The sequence below is a fragment of the Nelumbo lutea genome, chromosome 3 (genome assembly GCF_056320005.1).
Source record: "Nelumbo lutea isolate HS-2025 chromosome 3, American lotus-T2T, whole genome shotgun sequence".
NCBI lineage: Eukaryota > Viridiplantae > Streptophyta > Magnoliopsida > Proteales > Nelumbonaceae > Nelumbo > Nelumbo lutea.
The window spans coordinates 43,022,491-43,036,346 of record NC_142686.1 but is presented as its reverse complement, the minus strand read 5'-3'; positions in this window follow the sequence as shown (position 1 = coordinate 43,036,346).

The following is a 13,856-nucleotide window of genomic DNA, read 5'->3' as shown; positions in this document are numbered from 1 at the left end:
TCAGCGTCAAAAATGAGAATTAAAGAATAATTAAATGCAGTCTTAAGAGAGGAAATAGCTATATGTCTCGGTTCTGTCCTGGAGAGGCTTCTACCAAAATAAATAAATAAATGGAAGAAGAAAAAAACAAAGAAAAAAGTGGCTTCTCCACCAACATCAAACTTTGCATTATTTTTAAAGACTATTAGTTGGGATGCACGTGATGCATGGGCTTTGTTACGCAAAATTAAATTAGAAAGAGCCTTATGACCATGGTTTTTAAAATTAAACCAGTGACCAATTGGTCCATTTACCGGTTTGAATGGTCTGATCGTTCGACCTGAATGGTTGGCCTGTTTTGACAAAATAATTAAAAAATTAAAAAAAAATTAAAAAACGGTTTGAATGGTTAACCAGTCAGTTCAGCAGTTTGCTTATCAAAATCAATGATTTTGGGGGGAAAAAACGGTTTTTTGGGAAAAACGGAACAGGTCAGGTCAGGTGACTGGTTCCCGGTTTTTCCGGTCCAGTTTTGAAAACCATGCTTATGGCATTTTGAACTGAGCCAAAAGCCAATTCAAGTATTATATATATTTTTGAGTTATATCTATTTGTTCTTACCACAACCCAAATTGAAACCATGGTAAGAGTGGCTAATCTCGTATGTAAGGATGTTATTGGAATTCGTCATGGACTAGGAAATTCTGGATAAGCATGGATAAGCATGTACCTAGGCACAAATTCTGGTAGTTCCCTAGGCGTCTTTTGCTAGGTATGATTAGTAGGTAGGTTACTACTACAAGTGAGTCTCCTGCTCCTAAATTTCAGGCGTCGATTGTATGTGTATATATATGGTTGTGCCTTGCATAATGAAACAAGAGATTCTCCACAAAGATTATTTTTTCATGGTATCAGAGCCATAACGAAGTTGCTGAGAGCAACACCGCATTCGCTTGGCATCGGCAGAGTCCAGAGCTTGCAATCCAGTTTTTCCAAATCGGCACTATAGCTCGTCCCCTCCATTCGAACCCAACCCAGAAGAGCGGCGGTGAAGCTACTGTTCCTCTTCTCCCTGTTCGAGCGGAATTAGCGGCGGTGAGAACTGGGGATGTTGCGGAAAGTCTTCACAATCTTGGAACCCTTAGTGCCATAAACAATGAGAGGACCCTTGCAAGAAATGTATCAATGGTTCCTCATCTTACCCTTTCCTGGTTGGATCGCATGGCTATCCACATCGGAATAAGCACCGACCTGCTTGAGGATCTTGATCGCGGAAGATGTCTTCTCAATGCCCGCGGGTCATCGGTTTCAGATCCATTGCCGCTCTGGTTTTCAAGACGATGAACAATGTCGTGATTTCTGGGAAGAACACAAAGAGGATGAGAGACGTTGCTCCATTGTGCGTTCCTTTTTTTGTCGCCATTGCCTCTGGTTTCGGGTTCAAAAGAAGACGCTAATGAACAGTGGATTGGCTGATGTTGCTATTGCCTCTGCTGATGTCTGAAATCGATCGACGGAACAAGAGAACTGGGACCCCTTGTCCCCGAACGATATCGAAACTCGGTAATCGGAAATTAATACGAAGGACCGATGCTTCATCGAATTCGATGAGAACAAGAGAGAAAGCTTGTCGCTGCAACTCCTCTTCCTGCCGCAAAGTCAAAATTAGAAGGAAGAAAAACCTCTGACACCTCTGTTGGTTGCCGCTGGACGGCACGAACAGTACCCCATGACTCAGCAGAGGTCTGATGGGCGGTGCGCTTGCTGGCGACTGTCTTTCCTTTTTTTTTTTTTTTTGATACGTTGACGTGAACGAAGTTGACAATGTCTGGACGGATTGACGCTTTTATGACGTTAGGGAGGGAAATGACGACGGCCATTTGCAGTAGGAACGGTGAGAGTTCGAGTAAGTATGTTGGACCTTTTGGTGGATGTGACTGAAGTTCAGCAAAAACTCATGCTGCTCAATCATCGGCAAGGCGTGAGGTGGCTGCTAATGCAGTCATAACTGACAGAGACAGGACCGGACTAAACGGGCTTAATTACGAGTAGTGGCAGATTCTTGTAAACATGCTTGGTGCTTACAAAACCAAGACTAATGAAAAACTCTCTGGTAAGAAAAATTCTATTGATTGGATAATTGATTCTGGGGCGTCGCACCATATGACTAGAGAAATTGACTTATTGATGGATGTACGGAATATTACACCGTGTCTAGTGGGACTTCCCAGTGGGAAGCAAACCACTACAGTGAAGGAAGGGACTTTACATTTGGGTGGAAATATTTATCTGCATCATGTGCTTTTTGTACCAAGAATGAACTGCACCCTTATTTCCGTAGCTTGTACTGACAAGCTAGGTGTGATACAAGACCAAACCTCGAGGAGTCTGATCGGAGTGGGTAAGCAGTGTGATGGTGTCTATCATTCTAGAGGAGTAGCACCGGTTCGGGTGAATAGAACAAGAGGTATGGATGAATGGGAGTTATGGCATCGCAGATTAGGGCATCCGTCTAAATAGATATTATCTTTTCTTCCTAAAGCAAATAAATTAAATAGTAGAACTGAAGGAGATAAGCCATGTGATGTTTGTTACAGAGCAAAACAAACGCGAAAATTTTTTCCTGAAAGTAAACATAAAGCTGATGATTGTTTCTCTCTAATTCATTGTGATACATGGGGCGCCTATAAAGTACCTACCTCTTGTGGTGCAGTTTACTTTCTAACCATTGTTGATGATTATTCTCGTACTGTGTGGGTGTACTTGTTACTGGACAAAAGTGAAGTAGCACATATTATTGAGAAATTTTGTGCTATGGCAGAACGTCAGTTTGGAAAGCAAGTCAGGACTGTTCAAAGTGATAATGGAACCGAATTTAAAAGCTTGAAATCATACTTTGAGACTCATGGCATTCAGCATCAAACTTCGTGCGTTGGGACACCGCAACAAAACAGTCGGGTAGAGAGAAAACACAGGCATATCTTGAATGTTGCGAGAGCATTGAGATTTCAAGCAGGCTTGCCCATTGGTTTTTGGGGGGAGTGCCTTAACCGTTGGATACTTGATAAACAGGACACCTTCTTCTGTACTTGGCGGGAAGACAACGTATGAGGTACTGTTCGAGACGCCACCTCAATACGAGCACATGAGAGTATTTGGTTGTCTCTGCTATGCTCATTGGAGTCCTGAATTAGAGTCCTCAGGTACAACTCCCTATCCCATAGCGAATTATGTGACATGTACTAACTTCTCTGCTAGACATCAAGCTTTCTTAGCTACAGTCACTGTAGGAGCCGAGCCCCACCAGTTTTTCGGAGGCAATGAAAAGTGAGAAATGGAGGGAAGCTATGAGGAAGGAAATCCAGGCTCTAGAGGATAGTGGTACTTGGACATTGGAAACTCTACCTTCCGGGAAAAAGGCAATAGGGAGTAAATGGGTTTATAAGATCAAATATAATTCAGATGGGACGGTTTAACGACATAAGGCTCGGCTAGTTATTCTCGGGAATAGACAGGTTGAGGGGTTAGATTATAATGAGACATTCGCTTCAAAGAGTATCTCAGTCGATGCTTCCACATGAAAGATCTGGGTCCACTCAAATATTTCCTAGGTATTGAAGTAGCTCATGGTCCTGATGGAATATATTTATCTCAACGGAAGTATGCGTAGGACATTATCTCAAAATGTGGACTATTGGGAGCCAAACTAGCGTCAGTGCCCATTGAACAGAATCATCATCTTGCGCTGGCCAAGGGTGCTCTAATGCACAATCCAAATCAGTATCGAAGACTAGTAAGGAGGTTGATATACTTAACCATCACACGACCTGAGCTATGCTATTGTGTTCATATTCTGGCCCAATTCATGCAAAGCTCGCGCCAAGAACATTGGGAGGCAGCTATGCGTGTAGTACGATCCTGGACAAGGTATAGTATTGCGTTCCGATAGCGATCTGCACTTGTATGCTTATTGTGACTCTGATTAGGCAAGCTGCCCATTGTCGTGATGATCGTTGACCGGCTATTTCATTCTGTTGGGATAGTCACCAGTTTCCTGGAAAACAAAAAAACAGCACACTGTGTCACGCTCCTCGGCAGAAGCAGAATATCGTTCGATGGCTACGACATGCTGTGAATTGAAGTGGATGAAGAAACTCCTATTGTCCTTGGGAGTGGCGCAAGATGAACCTGCGCGCTTATATTGTGATAGCCAGGCAGCCCTGCATATAGTCGTGAATCTAGTGTTTCATGAGAGGACAAAGCATATTGAAGTCGATTGTCATTTTGTTCGCGATGAGTTGTAGCATGGGAACATTGTTACTCGGCATGTTCGAACCACAGAGCAGTTGGATGACATCTTGACGAAGGCTCTTGGCAAAGGGAAATTCACCTATTTCCTTGGCAAATTGGGCATTCGGAATCTTCATGCACCAATTTGAGGGGGAGTATTGGAATTCGTCATGGACTAGGAAATCCTGGATAAGCATGGATAATCATGTATCTAGGCACAAATTCTAGTAGTTCCCTAGGTGTCTTTAGCTAGTTATGATTAGTAGGTAGGTTACTACTACAAGTGAGTCTCCTGCTCCTAAATTTCAGGCGTCGATTGTATGTGTATATATATGGTTGTGCCTTGCATAATGAAACCATGGTAAGAGTGGCTAATCTCGTATGTAAGGATGTCAATGGGTCAAGTTAAATGGTAAATTCGACTTGACTCTCCCCTACATGGTCAAGTTAGGGTCAGGTTAGAGTTTTGAGTATTTAAACCCAAATCCTGTGCAGTTTAGCTAACATGGCCCATTATTGGTCATAATATAATGAGTATTCTTATAATTTGGTTTGACTTCTAACCCCCTAACTTTAAAGTTTATGATTTATTTCAATGTTTATTTTAACCCAAATCAGGTTTAGGGTTAGGTTAGAGTTTTGATTATTTAACCCAAATCAGGTTTAGGTTTGGGCAACTCCCGCCCATTGGGGCATAATACCCCTACACATATAAAGGATATTCTTATAATTTGGTCTGATTTCTAACCCCTAACCTTAAAGTATATGATTTATTTCACTATTTGTTTTTGTTTTGTTTCTTTCTTTCACTTTGAAGAAGCAATACCTTGGATGAATCGAGTGGAATCTCAGCCTTACTAAAGTAATTTCCTTTTATGATTTTTAGTTGGTAGGAAGGATGTGTTGAAGAATATTAGAAACTTGAGTAAAAAACAAGCACCGGATATCATTTTTCTTTCTAAAACTAAAAATCCTGACTTAAAAGTCCAAAATCTTATTAGACGATTAAGATATCCTAATTACTTCTTGGTGCTTCCTGAAGGATTAGTTGATGGGTTAGCAGTCTTTTGGCAAGAAAATATAAAGGTGGATATTTTGAATGCTTCATCAAAGTATACTCTTTTATCTGTTAACTCGGTTGCTCTATTTATTGTATGTTGGAACCCCATAGAAAGGAAAAATCTAAGTTTTGGAAATCTTTTACAAAAATGCTAGAAATGCCTTTTTAAAGTTCATTAATAAATTCTATTTGTATGAATTCATTAATAAATTCAAATTTTCAAGAATATCTCTTCCTCCCTTGTATTCTTTGGATTTTGTCTTTTTCTCTTCCATTCTTTAAATGTATGGGAAGATTCATTGTCCTACATTTCTTGGGAAGGAAGTTGAGTTTGAGTATATCTATAGACTTGATCTCTCTATGGGTAAGGACTCATAGGAGGAAAGCACTACACCGAATTGGTTTAAAGAATTTGACTTTTGAATTTCAAAATTTATTTTTAAACGTTTTCTTCTTCCTTTTCGTGTCTCTTCTTATTCATGTCTCTTCGAATAGGTGCAGTGTTCTGAAGGGACATCTCTCTGAAAGGACATTTTTGTGTCCATTTGGGTGACTAAGAACACTCTATAAAAAGAGTGTTGGTCGACCCAGAAACACACATCAATGCACACAACATAATTTGCTCTCTCTATCAAGTGTTAACTTTCTAAGCATCATTCTCAGTTGTTCGCGGAGGTCTGGTTAGTGAGTGCGCACCTACCAGTGGCCTATGGGTTATTTTATCTTGGCGACCGATTTGCAATCACCCGGCTGCATCATAGGGGCAAACGTGGTTTTAAGGAGAATGACCAAGTGGCACAACTCAGTCCTTCTTTTCTTTGCAAATTTCTCAAATTTATAATTTTTCAATACTACGGTTCTACAAGTTCTCAATTTAAAAAACAATTACCGATAAGTTCCATTCTGCCTTTTTATTACTTTCGAACATAAACCCATTGCCCTAAATCTGAAAACACAATCAATCAATAAACCCAAACAATTTTAGATTTTTTGAATCTTGGTTGCAAGAGGATGAATGCCTTAAAATAATTACAGATGGATGGCAAGTTAGGGTAAGTTAGGGTTACAGGTTTTGCTGGTCATAGGATAAATGTTAAGATAGATGGTACTAAAAGAAACTTAAAACAATTGAATAAATGGGTGTTTGGGAATATGGACTAGAAAGTTGAATGTGTTAATGAGAAATTGACAAATTAGAAGAGGAGTAGGATTCAATGGAAAATTTTACCATGATAAAACAACTAGAAAAGTTGAGGATTAAATGGATGAATCAACAAGAATATTTATGGATGGAAAAATCAAGACAATTGTGGTTTTAAAGTTTGGTGATTCAAATACTATTTTTTTTTCGTAAAGCAACCCTGTTCGGGAGACATGGGAAAGACATAGGAACACAATCTTGGATTAAAATGAACAAGGAGAATGGATTTTTTATCATGAAGAAATTTTGAGGAATTTTGTGCAATATTTCAAGTCTGTGTTCCAATCTCAAAGATCTTAGAATTTTGAAGGGTTTCCATAACTGAAAGTGAAAATGAAGCCTTAGTAGTGTTGCCCTCTAAAGAAGAAGTCAAAAGTGTTGTTATGTCTCTAGGCACCTTGAAAGCTCTTCGACCTGATGGAATACCTGCTATGGTGTATCATGTTTTAGGAACTTGATGGGCAATGATTTGTATGAGTTTGTTTGTGATTTTCTCAAAACAAAAAATTTCCAAGTAGAGTTAATCATATATTTCTTACTTTGATTCCTAAGTATGATAATCTTCTTAAGGTTAGAAATTTTAGGCCAATAAGTCTGTGCAATGTGCTTTATAAAATTATAGCCAAATTGTGAGAAAAATTAAACCACTTTTGGAAAAATGTGTTTCCCCTGTTCAATTGGTTTTTGTTCCAGACAAATTAATCCATTATAACATTATTATAGCTCAAGAATTGATCCACTTTATGAAAAAAAAAGAAAAGTGGGGAAGGATTAATGGCAATAAAACTTGATATTCTAAAGCCTATGATTCCATTGAGTGGGATTATTTAATGTGGGTTTTGAAGTCTTTGGGATTTTTAGAATAGTGGTGTGAGCTTGTATGGGTTTGTATATCCTCTATTAGGATGTCTATGCTGATTAATGGTTCCCCAAAAGGTTTCTTTGAAACATCTAGAGGCATTAAATAGGGTGATCCTATATCCCCTTATTTAGGTGGCATTCGGTAGTGTGTTCATCTCGTGGATGGACCATTTTGACCCATACCATGGGATGAAATCACCGTTTGGTTCGTTGTGGACGGGACCAACCCACATTATCTCATGGGCCAGCCCTATCCACACTCCAATTTCTTGTCAACGACATTTTTTCGTGGATGGGGCCAGTCCACGATTTGTTTTTGCTACCATGTTTCATGCACACGATGCACCCCCATGGTTCCTAGCATGGCTCATCTGGCGTGGATGACCTCAAGCTCACGGTTCTTGACGAAGGTCTCTGGTTCAGCAGAGAGCTTGACATTGTCCTAGCCATTGTCCTTAGGGAATTCATCGGTGAGGTAGGGCGGAGGTTGGATGGAGAAAGGACCCAAGTACTTGACACAGTCAAGACCATACCATGAGCTACCAGTTTTGGATTGCCTGAGCCGAGACAAGGTGCTTCTCATGGTGAACCTTCCTTCGCCTAGATTCTTTGAGGTGAAGCCAGTGAGTTTCAGTGCTTTTCCAGCCAAAGGAGAGGAGAGAGTCATATTATTACAGAGGTAGCCATGACCATGATAGAAGAGAAAGTGTGTGATGACTAAGGAGAGCTAAGAAAAGAGAAGGTGTGTAGTTAGTTTATTTTCTTTCAGGCTTGTTGAATGTTGGTGGTATTAATAGCAATAGAGAAGCAAAGGTCCTTATCTTTGGAGATCCATTTCTGTCTTGTCGTTGGTTCGTACATTCTACGTATCATGATTTCGCTGGTTCACTCAGGGACACGCGTCGGCGTGGATTGAATTGATAGATGAGTCTTGTCGCTTTCTAGGCCTTACATCAAGAATCTCTTACATGGCTGTTTGGCTCATTCGTCAACCATTGAGCATTTGTCTATACGTCCTATTTGAGCTAAGAGAGCATTTGCCTAAATCGTTAAATGTCATTCTTGTCTTGCAAAAATTTCTCGTATCAATTGTTTAAATATTAATTTTAATATTTTTGTCAATAAAATATTAATTATCTTATTTATTTTTTTTAATTTAATATTTTTAATGTTTTTTATTAATAAACTAAAAATTTAAAATATTTAATATATATTTTATAATTTTTATAATTATTTTATTATTGTTTTATAAAAAAATAATATTTATTGGTTAATATTAATTAATTAATGCATTTTTTAAAATATTTATCATACAAAATGCAAAAATTAGATATTTATGATTAACTGTGTATATCATTCATAGTGTGTTGTGGACTGCTTCACACTACACTATAGAATGCTACTGTGGGTGTGGACTGGTCCAATCCACACAATTTGTCCACAGTTTAGAACAGTTGTGGACTGTGGTGTGGTGTGAACTGGTCCACATTGGTCCCTACCATAGGGTGTGGTGTGGATTAGTCCACACCCACCAATTTCTCATCCACACTACAAAACACCCCCTAAATTGTTTTGGGAATGGAAGGGTTATCTCGATTGATTGCAAAGACCAATGATCAAAATAGATGCCAAGGGATTAAAATTCATAGAGATGCTCCAAGTATTTCTCATTTAACGTCAACAGATGATGTTTTGTTGTTTGGCAAGGCTAATAGAGAAGAGGCAACTGATTTTATAAAAGTATTGAAAGAATTTTGGGCTTAGAAATAAATTTTCAAAAATCTGGGCTTTGGTCAAGGTTCAAAGTATCGACCGATACGTATCGTATCAGGAGCTTCCTGGTATGCCCCTACAGAGGGTGTACTGGGGTTTGACTGGTTCAGGGGGTGGACAAACCTTAAACCGGCCCCTCTGAACCATATTTGAAAAAAAAACTAAAAAAAATTTAAAAAAGAAAAGCTATCGATACTGCCCGATACACCTCTACTGACATATCGGGCATATCAATATTTTGAACCTTGGCTTTGATTTAGTAGAAATGTCCCCCCAATTAAAGGGTGCTAAAATGATTAGAAGACAAATGAAAATACCTTGGGGTTCCCCTACTTTGGAAGAAGCAGAAAGCAACATCTTTAAAATTTGTGTTGGATAGAATGAAAGCAAAATTAGTAAATTGGAAATCGTCGGTGTTGTCCTATGCTGGTAAAAAAACTTTAGTGCAATCAGTATTACAAACAGTCCCTGTGCATTGCATGAGTGTCCTCCAATTTCCAAAAAAAAAAAGAAAATCCCTAAATGAAATAGATAAAATCCAAAGTTGTTTTTGGTGGAATGAGGGATCACAAAGAAAAGGGATTAATTGAGAGAAGTTATGTGCTCCAAAAAACTTCGGTGGATTGGGGTTTAGAAAGGCTGCAACAATGAAGAGGGCTTTAATATATAAATTAGCTTGGAGATTTTTAACTGATAAAGACTCGTTATGGGTAAAGGTTTTGCAGGGTAGATATCTCCCAAGGCATTTTAGATTTCCCTCGAAAGTTGTGGGATCTGCTTCTCCTATTTGGAAGGGAATTGCCAAGGCATTTACAGATATTTTCAACAAGATTGGTGTTCAAGTGCATAATAATCAGTCAAACCTTAATGTTTGGAATAACCCTTGAATCTATGTGAATGATAAATATATTTAGAGCTCCCATTCGACCTGCAGAAAGGAGTATTAGTAAGTTGGTGATTCGATCAATATCTGGTTCAGGAGGATTTAGCAATTTGGAATAGGAATCTGATTATAGAAGTGTTTGGTAGAGAAGAGGGGGAGTCAATTTTGAGTACAACCATTATGAGGAATAGGCAAGAGGATATTTGGATAGTTTTCTTAAAAATGAATGGCGTATAAATAATGTCTGTCTAGACCAAAGCATGTTAAAAACAACAAAAAGAGTTCCCCCCGCCCCAAGTTTAAAACTGTTTTTTGTCATTTCAAAAATGGATTTGGTTGATAAAGGCATTAATGTGGATAGTGATTGTGTTTTATGTAACCAAGGAAAAGGAATCACTGAGTCACTTATTTTGTTCTTGCCCTTTTACTAGAGCTGTCTTGTATGCTAGTCCTTGGACTCTATTGATCCCTGAGGAATGTTCTCATTCTATACCTCAGTATTTGATTTTCTTGATGAATTCAGGCTTGATGTTAAGTGAGTTGGCATTTTATTTTGTTTGAAAATCCAGTAATGAATGCCATTTTTTCAAATATTAGACGACATGGTAATTGGGTGATGTCTTCGGTGAATGAAGATGATATGGGGCATAAATCAAATCAGACTTTAAGCATTATCAATGTGAGTGGGGAGTGTGATGGAATTTTAATCCAATGTGATGCTGGCACCTTTATGAAGAAAGATGTTTTATATGGTTCATATGGTTTTTGTATGAGCCATTTAGTATTTATGGTTTTTCTGTCTATAATAAGTGAAAATTTCCGATTAGTATCCTGTATTTTGGGTCTAGTGCCACTTTTTTTCCCAAATTTTAAAATGTAACAATTCAATATCCGAACTCTTAAAATGTGTAAATACAGTACCTGTCATTATCCAATTCGTTAGCCAGTCGTTAAGTGACATTTGAACAGACATAAATACCCTTTGAGTGTCATTTAATTTTCTTTATCAACCATCCAAATGTTGATAAGAAATGAACAGTGTCAAATCCTTGCCTTTTATGTTCAAAAAAATTGGAGTAGCATAAGAGCCAAGGATTTGGGTCTGTTCATTTTTTGTCAACGTTTGAATGGTTGATAAAGAGAATTAGATGACACTTGAAGAGTATTTGTGTCTTTTAAAATGACACTTAACAACTGGTTAAGGGGTTATTTAATGACAAGTACTAGATTGACACATTTTGAAAATTCGAACACTAAATTGTCTATTTTAAAATTTGGAGACCAAAATGCCACTAAACTCAAAATACAGTGTACCAATATGGAATTTTTCCCTGTAATAACAATAAAGAATTTTCGGTGGCTACATGTGGTTTGTTGGGAATTGTAGATGGGCCCTTGTGTGCTGAATTGAAGGTGATATATAAAGCTTTGGTTTTTGCTCTACATAATGGTTGGAGAGTATTTTCTGACGCTAAAATGGCGGCAATACAGTTTATACAATCTCAAGGGAAAGAGTTACATTGGAAACATAATGGCCTGATGAATCAAAAGGTTTTGTGAACCTTAAATATATTTATATTTCTACAACCTTCACCAAAGCCGCTCATATATTAGCACAAAAAGCCAAATGTTTTGATGATCATTATTGTTGGTGGGGATCTCCCCCAGAGTGGCCAATAGCTCTTGAGTTTTGAAAAAGTATCACAAAAAGTACAAATGAAAGACTATAGGATGGGTTGGGTCAGTATCGAGTTGAACCCTATAGGCCGGGGTAGGTTCAAAAACTGCATAGTACTGAACCGGATTGGGTTAGGTTTGAGTGGAAGCATGGGAGGGTTGGATCAGGGTTGATCAAACCTGTGCCAACCTGCCCAACTCTATAGGGTTCAGCCTGATACCAACCCAATCCATGTCACGATCTTTCAATTGTATTTTTTGTGGCACATTTAAATTGAAAACTCAAGAGCCTTTATTTTAAGTTGGAAATTGGTTTATGGGTTATTAGGTTGACAATCTAATTCTCCTATGATCTATTTTTAATATGTATGGACTTTTTGAGAGAAAATGAAGTAGAAAGAGCATTATGACATTCTTAATTAGGTGTGATCATGGACCAGGTTAGGCTATAGACCTATTATAAAGCTTTATTAATGCAATTATTTTAAACCAAATTTGGATTAATAAAAATTAGTTTTAAAACTAATAATTTTTTCATAGAAAAATTAATTTTATAATATTACTATTTTTATTAATTTTATTTATAAAACTAAATTTATTATAAATTAATTTTATTTTTAATATTAGTAATTTAATTGGACTTTTAATTAATAAAAATTATTATAAAACTGTCATTATTGTTATTATTAACAAATTTGAATTAACTTTTATAAATTTAAATATGACAAATGGATTAAAACTATATTTTTATAGTTTTATTAATAATAACAATTAATAATTATGCTACCTAATTAAGCTAATTAAAATTGTTTAACCACATAAATAAGTTACCTAATTAAATAGGTAACTTAAAGCACGGTTAATAATTAATAATTTGCACATACAACTGTTGTATAACATATGGATCCATATCGGCATCAAACTAATGGACCCATATCTAGTATGGGTCTAAATTCAACAAGGGCCTATATCTAGAGGTGCAACTTGGGTGAACCCAACTTGAGTACAGACCACTTCAACACATAAATTTACATGGGCTGGGCTTGGATCCATTGTCCTTAGGTTGGGCCTGGGCCTAAATCTTTGGGGCTGGGCCCAAGCCTAGTCAGTGTGAGCCCAACCCAACCTTATCCCAACTGAACTATATACATATGTGCATGTACATACAGACACATTATTTGTATGCATATATATGCATACATGAAACATATATATTTAGGTTAAATTTTAGTATATGACTATATGTGCTTATTGACGTGGTCCAGGCCTGAACCCAACAAGTGCATCAAATTTTAGTGCGATATGGACTCAGGTTGGACAGATCTAACTTGACCTTAGGCTCAGGCCCTAAGCCCAATTCTAAGGATTAGGCCTAGGTTGAGCTTAACTACTGTTATTTTAATTACTTTGAAAGCATTTTACCTAATTAAGTAAATAAATGTGAAATTATTTTAATTACTAGGGGTTTTTATGATTCAGTCCACCCCTAGGTGGAGCTAGGATTTCCTAGGGGTGGACTAAATCTTGCCCGTGGATTGATGCCAAATTCACGGGTAGGATGTTATTTATAGGGGGGCTACTAATAGACTAGGAGGGGGCTGCAAAAATAAAAAAAATTCTGAGGGAGATTGCAGTCCAAGAATCTCTAATTACTATGATATTTTACTTAAATAATTCAGTAATTTACTTAACAAAATTATGGTAAATTTACTAATTTACTATTAAAACATTTTTTCAAACAATTTAATAACTATTAAGTAACATAATTTACATGAACTATGGTAATTTTCAATAACATATCTATCTATATATACTTTACTTAATAATTTAAGTTGAGTTCTGTAATTAGTTAACTATAATTAATTGTCAATTCTTAATTAACTATACTTAATTAAGTATTTAAGTGTACTTAATTAATTAATTGTATTTTAAATTTGTAATTATATTATCTATAATTATATATATTAAGATTGTTAATTTAAGTTTTTTTTACTTTACTTTTATTATTTACCTTATTGTATTATCTATTTTTTCTCTTATTACTATTTTAGGTACTTTTTACTCATCTTATTTCAATATTTAAGTTTTAACTAAAACTATTTTTATAAAATGTTTTAGCTTTAAGATTAATA